This window comes from Electrona antarctica, assembly GCF_951216825.1.
Source record: "Electrona antarctica genome assembly, chromosome: 18".
Taxonomy (NCBI): Eukaryota; Metazoa; Chordata; class Actinopteri; order Myctophiformes; family Myctophidae; genus Electrona; species Electrona antarctica.
The window spans coordinates 24557837-24568563 of NC_136799.1; the positions used below are offsets into that span (position 1 = coordinate 24557837).

A 10727-nucleotide genomic window follows, 5' to 3' on the forward strand; every position below is an offset into this window, starting at 1 on the left:
TGCTGTTGTGCGTCAGTTGAGTCCCGCCCCTCTTTCGCCTGGCACAGCTGCAGCCAGGAACAATTACACACATTTTTAATACTGAACTGTTACTGAACTGTTGTTCAATCATTTGTTATCCACAACAGTATAGTTACAAACTAGAAAAAGTGCCCTTCTGGGCACAGGTCTCCACCAGGAGGATAGGAGTGTGTGTGATGTTTGGCAAAATGTTTAGGAGTGATATAAACATGTTTGTTTGTTTTTTGCAACAATTTTCTTCATTTTGTTGAGGAAATGCAGAGCCAGATCACTCATAGCATCTCTGAGGATAGAATTCTGGATGAGCAGGACATGTGCAGCATTTTGTACAAAACGGGCCACTCCTGAAGACTTTGGAAGGCAATCTTAGCCAATCAGTGTAGAATCTGAGAAATCAAACAGACTCGTCTTGATCACATGACTACAGAGATCATGTATACCGATTTGCATGAGATTTGGATGAAATCTGTGCGACTAATATAAACAATGTGTTTTGCAGAAATCGGCCTCATGGTGGCGCTATAACCGGCAGATGTGGAGGGATGCAGGGAAAAGGTTTTTCCATGGCCTCTAGGGAGTGCGCATACAAAGTTGTACACAGATCGATGCAGTTATAGGTAAAAACAGGAATTACCCTGTTATAGCACCACCATGAGGCTGGTTTGGAAAATAAATTGTCTCATTTCGTCCTCAGCCTAGTGGAAATGTGCGTGTATAATTTCACGGAAATTGCACACTGTGTTTGTGATTTGTGGCATTTTGTTCGAAACGGACCAATCATGTGAGCTTTGGAAGCGAATCTTAGCCAATCAGGAAGGAAGATGGGAAATGGTGCAGATCCGTGTTGATCACATGACTATGGAGATAGTGTATACCGAATTGTGTGATGTATGGATAAAATGTGTACGAGTAATCTACAGAAATGTGTTTTGCCTAAATCGGCCTCATGGTGGCGCTATAACAGGCCGTTGAGGAATATTTGGGGCAGAGGTTCGTCGTTGGCATCCAGAGAGTGTGTGTGCAAAGTTTGGCATGGATCGGGCCAACGGTGCCGGAGATTAGCTGGTAACAGACGGACGGAAGGAAGGAAGGACGGACGGACGGACGGACGGACGGACGGACGGACGCACACACACACGGACGGAGTGCAAAACATACTCTCTCCCCATGCCTTCGGCCTGGTGGAGACAATAAGAAATATAATTCTAGCTATAGCCAAATATCTTGATTCACAGTCAGCATGTTAGTCTAGTAGCCAGCCTAAAGAGCCCCATTGTGAACCCGGACATGTTGAGTACACCAAGGTTTTATGTTAGAAATGTTGAGTATGGGTCCCCAGCATGTAGAAACTGCCGGATGCTAACTTGCAGTTGAACAATTTTCTTAATATGTGACCATACCATTAACAACCTATAGAAGGCAAAATATTCAAAATTTCAGCATGCTTTATCTAGCATGTTATGTGTCAAACTAGGGTTTTTTCATGATGCTGAATCCATTCCAAGCATTCGTTCTGCAAAAAAACACTCATTGGGCTTAAAACGGCCAATGCCGTCATCACAAATGTGATGATGTTGGCACATTTGGGCAAGTGGGCATGGCCGTTTTAAGCCCAATGAGTGTTTTTCCGGCAGTTTCTATATGCTGGGGACCCATACTGTAAACATTTCTAACATAAAACGTTGGTGTACTCAACATGTCCGGGTTCACATTCTGGCTACTAGACTATGTAAGAAGCACCATTACATTATTTCCTGCTGCCTGTAATGTGTGTGTATACACACACACACACACACACACACACACACACACACACACACACACACACACACACACACACACACACACACACACACACACACACACACACACACACACACACACACACACACACACACAAAGAAAGAGAGCAATATATATATATATATATATATATATATATATATTTACAGGTCTATTATAGGGACAACCAGGTCAGGCTGTGAGCCAAGAAATGCCAAACGTTAGATAGATTTATCCCACTTATCTTACAGTAGCTCTACCATAATGCCTGAGAAAACTGAAAATAGCAGTCCAGAGAGGCTAAATCCAAAGAATTTCAATTTTAGCCTTGCTGTAGAACTAAGCATTGATAGTAAGGTCTGTAATTAGCCCTTCACTAAGTCCCTCCCCAACCCATCCTTGTCCAATAGGCACGTTAGCAGCGAAGAAAGCTTGACCTGCATAGCAACCGTTGCTAAACTATTTGGATTGGCATTGGACAATCGCTTTTTGGGGTGGGATTTAGTGAAGGGCTAATTGTGAAATCCTTTAAGAAGCAGGAATAATTAACATGTATACACGTATATTACTTGCAGATATAATATATTAATTCTATCTACAGTAGTTGCAAGGAGGAGCACATGCATATCAAATTGGCTGGTGCGGTCAAGGAAGACAAGAATGCTGAGAACAACTTGCAAGTCCTTCTCCAACAAGTGGCCTCGTTTTTCTTTCCTTTTTTGTGCATGCAACACCATCAATGATCATACTATTTGCGCCTACACATTTTTGATCTGGTGCACAGTATGTTTGCCAGCAGACTAGGACAGAGCCTCACAGCTCAAACCATGCCGATTGTTTTGTGGCAGTGGTTCCAACGAGACTGTTTTCATTTCGACCAGGCTGTTGGAATAGCAGTTTTAGCTGTAATGACCAGATAGTTACCACTTCATCAAAAATGAACATTAGACACAGTATGACCTGACAAGCTGCAAACTAAGTGCCACAGTGCTTTTCAACACTTTGTGAGCTTTTTGATCTGCCATTTCTGATGCACAATATTACCATAACCAGTAGCATTCTTTAATTTTAGCCCGAGAAAAAAAATCCAGTATCATGAATCGAATCGTCAGTTGAGTGAATCACTACATCCCTCATTTCAACAGTGTCAGTGACACTACATTTTGTCTATATTGTTAGATTATGTTATATAAAATTCAACAATACCCTGCCAACCATGCCTCTTTACAATTCCTGGGATTAGGGGTAACAGAACCTGAGATTAGGGGTAACAGAACCTTGAAGGCAGATTGACAGGAGGGAAGGCCCTGATAGTCCAGTATTTGGGACACCAAAATTCAATAAATTAGTATAAAAAATTAATACAGAAAGCAATTTAAAAATAGCAGAGTGCAGAGTGAGTCTGGACAACAATGTCCTCTGTTTTGCAGAAAACTGTGGCCTTGCAAATCAAATCATGAAAAATAGTAATTATATGGAAAATAGAACGTTCTAAATTCCACCAATTTTATTTATAGTTTGTCACATGCCTGTTTCAGTGCTGCAGTACACACCTTCTGTTTTTACCAATCTGGGAACAAATCGGCAAAAAATTATTTGAATTTGCCTCTGAGGGCCGCGCCTGCGTTCGGGTATAGAGACCGAATATCGGGGGTTCGATCGTAATTCCGACATCCCATTACTCCGACTATGTGGCTTCGCGTTAGGGTTAGGAATGGGGAGAGTCGGACCAACGAAACGTCGGATAATGTGTCGTCAGAACAATGACACGTAGTCATTTCACTAAGCAAATAGTGAAAATAGCTGCTCTAAAAGCTCATAATACCTCGCAATGCAGCAATAGCAATGTAGATCGGCCCGCCTATTAGTATAATACAGGGTTAAGTGGTTAATCAAACTAATCGATTTAGTTTATTCATTGATATAACTGGAAAAAAATGTTTTACTTTGATTATTGGTAAAAAGATATATATTCGATATATTTTCCATTTATTTTGCAGCCCTAATATACAGTATGAATGAATATATTTACAGTCTATCAACAGGGTGAGTGTCCTGCAGCTCTGTCTGTAGAGCTCTCGCCTTCTTTGGGCCACAATATCATGGGTATATTGTGTCATTCAGCGTCTGATTATTGTGTCATGTGCTAAGTAATGGGAGCTGATGGTAGGGTGTTGCGCTCCACCTCAGCAATCCATGATCTCCCAGGGATCTAGGGCCGCTCTAGTGCATTGAAACGGAGATACTCCCACTGTAAATGGTGCATTTATATAAGGCGCTTTACATAGATTGTGCATTACATTCACCCATTCAAGCATTCACACGCACATTCATACACCGATGGCGATGGCGTGGAAACCATGCAAGGCACCAACCAGCACATCAGGAGCAATTAGGGGTTCAGAGTCTTGCTCAAGGACACTTCGACACTAACTCTGGGGGAGCCCGGGTTCGAACTGGCAACCTTGCGGTTACCATCCAGCCACTCTACCCCTGAGCCACCACCGCCCGGTGTCTCGGCTGATACAGACAATACAACTCTCTGATCTACTACTTATGAATGGTTAATCTGGTTTAAAGCATATGGCAATGTAGTCTAACCAGTGGCGAATATGGAACAGAAAAACATCTATTAAAATTGATTTATATCACAAATTACAAGATTTGGTGGTTATATTTGGTCAATATTGGTCATTCCTCCTTACATGAAATGGAGTGATCAAAGGTCCAGAGTGAACAGAGACCCTGTTGCGGAATAAACCACAAACAGTAAAATGAGAATATACAGCTAATGAATGGTTATTATTGGACATAGCATCCTACATAGTGGGGAAATCACATAATCGGCTACTGATTGTCTAATTTCACATGATCACAATACACCTGGCTGGCAAGTGGCAACTGTCAAATGCAGGAGAGAGATGTACTCCAAGACCTCAAGGTAAATCACCCAATATAAAAGGGGAAACAACTAACACGTCGACTGATAAGACATGTATGTATTTCTTGGTTGTGTGGCTGGGTCTTTTCACTTTCATTATGAACTTTTCCAGGTCATCATCTTCTGTGTCACATCTTCCTAGATGCATGAAGTGATAATGTACAGATAAGTGGCCTCAGCAAGCTCCAGACAGAAGCAGGGCAGGCATAGGCTGGTAGAAAGAAAATCACATGGCTCTCAGACTGTAAACAAAGATGTTATGCAACAATCATGGAATCATGTACACTGCCTGGGGCGACTGTGACCTGCTATAACTATTCCTAACTCATCAGCTGTTTAGTGTGTGTGCAAAAGTCTGCAGGCGACCAGTTAGCCTACTAAAAAACCTGTAGGACTCAACAGTCACCAGGGTCTGCTTTCAGGAACCCATCCCCCATTGTGACTCACGTTTCCCCGCTCAATGTTGCCTGCTTCCCGCACAGAAGGGGGCGGGAATGGAAAGAAACGCCACAATAATGTAACACATGCATGCACGCAAGTTCATAAGACAAGAACCAGGTGAAAACATCCCCCTGGGTTGTCATTCGGGATATTAAAACAATGCATTCATCTGGGATCTGACGCATCACCACAACAAAAATAGTCTGCTAAAACTTGAAACATCAAAGGGCGGGATATTCGTGTTGATACAAGAAAGAAAAAGTAACAGTCAAGAAGCAGAGATCGCATCCCACATCCTTAAATAGATGCATATGCAAGTAGCAGAACGGCAAAAGGCGAATAACAATGAAGTCCACAACCAACGTGGCAATAGCATTCGCACAGATGATGACAATAACCAACGCGCTGCACGACGAGCGGGCAGCAATACTGTACAATCATAATAGGAGTCTGCAAATGAGGGGGGGGGGGGGGGCGCTCACAATTCTGCACTTCACTGCCTTGCAAGAGGCACAAAACACGTCACACCGCATGGCTTTATATTTGTTGACGAGCCAAACTCTCGCGTCTGGTGGCTATTTGTATCAAAGAGGGGAGTGTTGTTGCGGCCACCACTTGCCTTCTAGCAAGTGATCTTTGCTGAAAATATTTGAGCTAGCTTGCGAGGCTAATCGCTCAGCTCTGTGTAACTGACTGGGGGAAGAGAGAGAGGGAGAGAGAAAGCACATTCACCTCCGTTAGCTACAGCGCCCATCCCCCAACTAACCAGCCTTCCCCCGTTCTGTGTCCACCATCTTTAATCTGTGCTCCGTCTCTCTTCCCACCGCTCAAAACATCACCAAAACACAAGTCACTCACCTTTATCGACCATCGCTGAGTCAAAAAGGACCTTCCGAAATAATGAATCGATATTTGTGTATATATTGTGCGTATATTAATATTGAAAATTGGCCGTGCGAGCGGAACCGCGCCTTGGAGAAGAGCAGCAATCCTAAACTGCCATCTGGTGGTATTTTTCTCTCTGTAATGCAGCAGGAACGGCGCAGCCTCAGACCGAGACAAAGCTGCCCCCTGGCGGACACACCGCGCGGCGGACACGCGCCCCAGGGGCGAGGATGGGGAGGGAGGGACTGCAAGACCCCGCCAACATAACACTCGCGGGGACGCGCACACGAGAGGAGAAGGGGGGGCCCTCCCCCCTCTCTCTTTCTCTCTCTCTCCCTCTCTCTCTCTCTCTGTCTCTCTCTCTCTCTCTCTCTCTCTCTCTCTGTCTATCAATTTGACAATTTGGGTCACATGTCCCAAAGGCTACCCTGGAAAGATATTGAATTGACAAAATAGGATAAGTTATAAACATTATTGGGAGGGGTATAGAAGGGTATAGGAGGGTATAGGAGGGTAGAGAAATAAGGAGTGAGATAGACTGTAGAACAGGGGTAGACAACCGTAGGCACAGCCGCACGGGTGCCACCATTGGCACAGGGGAGATTGATCACTGGCACACTGGCATAAGTCTGAGAGAGAGGTTTCTTCTTTTAAAACAAATCATTCAAATATTATCCCGTTAAATTATTATATATTATTATCATAAAATTGTATTCAAACCGATAACTCTGACTGCGAGGGAGTCTGGGAGATAGGCAGGTTATTCTAATCATACATCCTGAAAGAAAATATTTCTATTAGAAGAAGAAAACATAAAGGTTGTTGTTATGTTTAGTATTGTATTTTAGTTGTGCTTGAAATGTACTGTAATTCTGCAAACTGTTAATAAATACTTCAATCAATCAATCAAAAAAGCCTATGGACAATCAAAATCAGTTGATGACTGACTACCAAGAAAACATCGCACTTCATGTCAAAAAGGTTGCCAACCCTGCTGTAGAATACAGTTATTATTATTTTACTTCTGCCTTTAAAATGCACTTTAATTTGTCTAAATTGAAATGGGCCTACAAATAAACCTGCATTTAATTTCTCAATAAACGTAATTACACATCAGCTTGAATGTACATTACATTACATTATACATTAGAGTCCTACTCTACATACGGTATTTCCAGCAAGAACTCAATTAAACCTATTAGCTTCACTTAAAACAATACCATATATCTTGTGTGTGTGTGTGACTGTGTGTGTGTGTGTGTGTGCTTGTGTTAAGAGGACACAAAGGACCTTTTTCAACCACTATTTTCTCACAACCTTCCTCTCTCTCACACACACACACACACACACATGCACGTGTGCACGCGCGCACACACACACTGACACACACACACACACACACACACACACACACACACACACACACACACACACACAGGCCACACTCATACACACACTTGGAGATGTTTGATCTGATGGACATGCCATGCTGTTGTTGTTGTCCATGGCAACAGCACGTAATGCTCATAAATACTTCAGCCACATCCCTTTAGGGTTGTTTGTTTCACAAGCACGTGTATGTGTGTGCATGCAGTGCACATGCCTTGCACACACACACACACACACACACACACACACGCGCGCGCACGTGCGCGCGCGCATGCACAAACAACCCCTTAGCTACAGGTTTTCTCACACAGGCATGTTTCTGCAATCAAACTTGTGATATTATGCTCTAATGGATGGTCTAATGAGGCATTTGATTCCACAGGTTGGCACTTGGGATCGACAATGATTATAAGCTGCAAATAGGGAAGTCTAATTGTTTATTTTTAGGCTACAGTAGAAAAACATTGATGGTAGTTTCACTTCCTTCATGTGTCGTGAAGGAAGTGAAATCTAAATTTCCTTACAGGTAAATATTTTTGGACTTTATTTATACATGGGAAAGGTTTGCTGAGTGTGCAACTGTGCATGCTATTTGTTTCAGCTGCAATGAACCACTGTCTCCTAACATTTACACAGTGCTTTACTGCTGTGTGCTGAGCATCTCCATGCAAGCTTTAAGAGGTAAGGGGCAGTAAGTGCCTTGCTCAAGGGCACAGTTGGATTAATCATTCACCTCCCCCTCCACAGAGCCAGTTCAGTAGTCAAAAAATCTATTGCGTTTCTTCTTTGACTCTAAGTCTGCTTTTTGACTACACTGATGTGATACAGTGATACATTTTATTTATGGACAAATGTGCGATATGCATGGTCCGTAATGGAAGTCCTCTAAAGCAGCTCTGATCATTTACAAGGCATTTAGGTGACAATCTTATCCAGTTTCTTATGAAGATTGCAACACAATGATAAATTAAACATTTCCAAGTAGCTAATAGAGAAATGCATCATGGGTGTATAAACAGCAGCAGTGCCAAGACAAAAAATAAAAGATAAAGATTACATTGCATAATAATTGCATAATAATACATTGTCTTGTTTCCTTAAAGGTGCTGTGTTTTCTTTTGATGTGTTAAATAGCTCTAATATTCTGATAGCAATCATTGTTGTAAAATATTTAATAACTGGTATCCATGTATCTCCAGCTCATACAGGATACAGGATAAACAAGTGAAATTGGAAGTGATGACACACAAATAAGTGAGCAGACAAAATTGGAACTCGAACAGTGAAACTGAAGCTGATAAATGAATAGGTGATCTATCCTGATTCCCTGAAATTAGCAGCCCACCTGAGTGTATTTTCTGTTCATTAAGAGATATTAAGAGCTGGAGAGACAGGGGGACCTTTGTTAGTGGACAAACACTATAGACCATATTCATACATAGATCTTGTCATTAAGTTAACTAGAGCAGTGCCCGTTGGGCTTTTGTGGTGGTTCTGGACAACAGGCGATCCAACAGACTCGACACCGGGTACTGCACTCCCTGTGGTGGTGTGGAACGTGTGTAAAATTTGAAGTCAGTGGGGCGAACGGTTTTCGAGTTATGTGGATTACAGACGTACGTACACATGTGGAAATGGTGGTGGGTTTGTGTAAAGGGTCACTCCCCCCTCCTACAAGTAGTACGGGATAAAGTACATTTTTAGAACGGAGGGGCGCCGTCTCAAGCAAACTTGAACCACGAGAGAGTGAGAGACGACACCGAGCACGATAGTGGCTGTGTAGAACTTTGCGAAGTTCGCTTAGCCGACTCAGCAGCGGTTGAGCTGCAACCCAATAGGCACAGAATAGTAAATCATATTCTGGCGTGGGTGTTTATTGCCCCGACTGCCACTCAAACTGGACAATCACAGCACGTCCTTACGCAAACCCACCACCATTTCCATGGTCACGTTAATGAAATGCTACGCCGTTGCCACCTTGCTTTTTCAATGCAAAATGCCAACATGGCCGCTGTGTGAATATGGTCTATATAGCAATGGTTACTAAAACACAAAACCTTTTGAGAAGTGCTATAAGTAATGAAGGCAAGTAAGATGTTTCAATCTTGCAAACTGATAACTATATTGTTTAAAGTGTAAATCCACACTGAGCCATGTATGTTTAAATATAGACATGGTTCAATTTAACCACATGAACCCATAGGGTCCCTGTAAGAATCATACCGGTAACTGTTAAAGGTGATCACTTGTCAAAAAAACATTCAGCGAAAATGAGCAGATAGTGTATGATCAGCTATTTGTTGAAAAGATTTGATGTGGAGGGAAACGAGGGGGCCAAGTGGTAAGCATACATGTACAGCACCCCAGGGGTGAGAATGGGGAGGGAGGAACCTTTATCACATAGGTGGTGTGAAATAATTAATTTAACATTACTGTTAATGTTAGCACTGAAGAGTAGGCCTACATACCATAGTATAGGCTACCATATCAGTATTGAAGTACTCAGTTACTAGGGTTAAGTTAGCCCCAATTTGCAATTCTAGATTTTTTTATAATGGGATGAATCTAGAGTTTCAATACCCTCCATTGACTCCCCACTCATCCAATTTGGTTTGTGATCTGCTTGTCTTAAACAACATTAAACTCACCAACATTGCAGCTGTAGTCCAAGCTTGAATTATCTTTCAATCTGCCGAGCTTGTTTTTCATAAAAATCCCCCGTAGACATGTTATGAGCTACTTTCTGTCAAGAAATTCTGTGCAGGTGATTCTTTTTCTAAGTGCTGGAGTTTGGAAGCACTCGTCATAAGTCACTGAACGGCCCTGCGTACGACCTGTTTCGAATTTGCACATAATGCAGGAGGCAGCAGCGCGACCCGTTAAGAAAAACGAGTGCTTCCAAACTGCAACACTTAGAAAAAGAATCACCTGCAGAGGATGTCTTGACAGAAAGAAAAAGAATCACCTGCAGAGGATGTCTTGACAGAAAGTAGCTCATAACATGTCTACGGGGGATTTTTATGAAAAACAAGCTCGGCAGATTGAAAGAGGATAATTCAAGCTTGGACTACAGCTGCAATGTTTGAGAGTTTAATGTTGTTTAAGACAAGCAGATCACAAACCAAATTGGATGAGTGGGGAGTCAATGGAGGGTATTGCAACTCTAGATTCATCCCATTGTAAAAAAAAAAATCTAGAGTTGCAAATTGCGGCTAGGATTAAGTGTAGCCTGTGTAGGCATGGGTGTGGTTACATTTAGGGTAAGGAT

At 42.4% G+C, this 10727-nt stretch overlaps 1 protein-coding gene across 1 annotated transcript in view; it reads right to left on the reverse strand.

Moving 5' to 3' along the window:
• The window catches only part of stag1a (STAG1 cohesin complex component a), a 73017-nt gene extending 66737 nt beyond the window's left edge, over positions 1 to 6280 (reverse strand). Inside the window, exon 1 of the mRNA XM_079528720.1 lies at positions 6044 to 6280. The gene's annotated coding sequence lies outside the window, so the exon portion shown is untranslated. The remainder of the gene's footprint in view (positions 1 to 6043) is intronic.
• Between the last annotated feature and the right edge of the window lie 4447 nt (positions 6281 to 10727).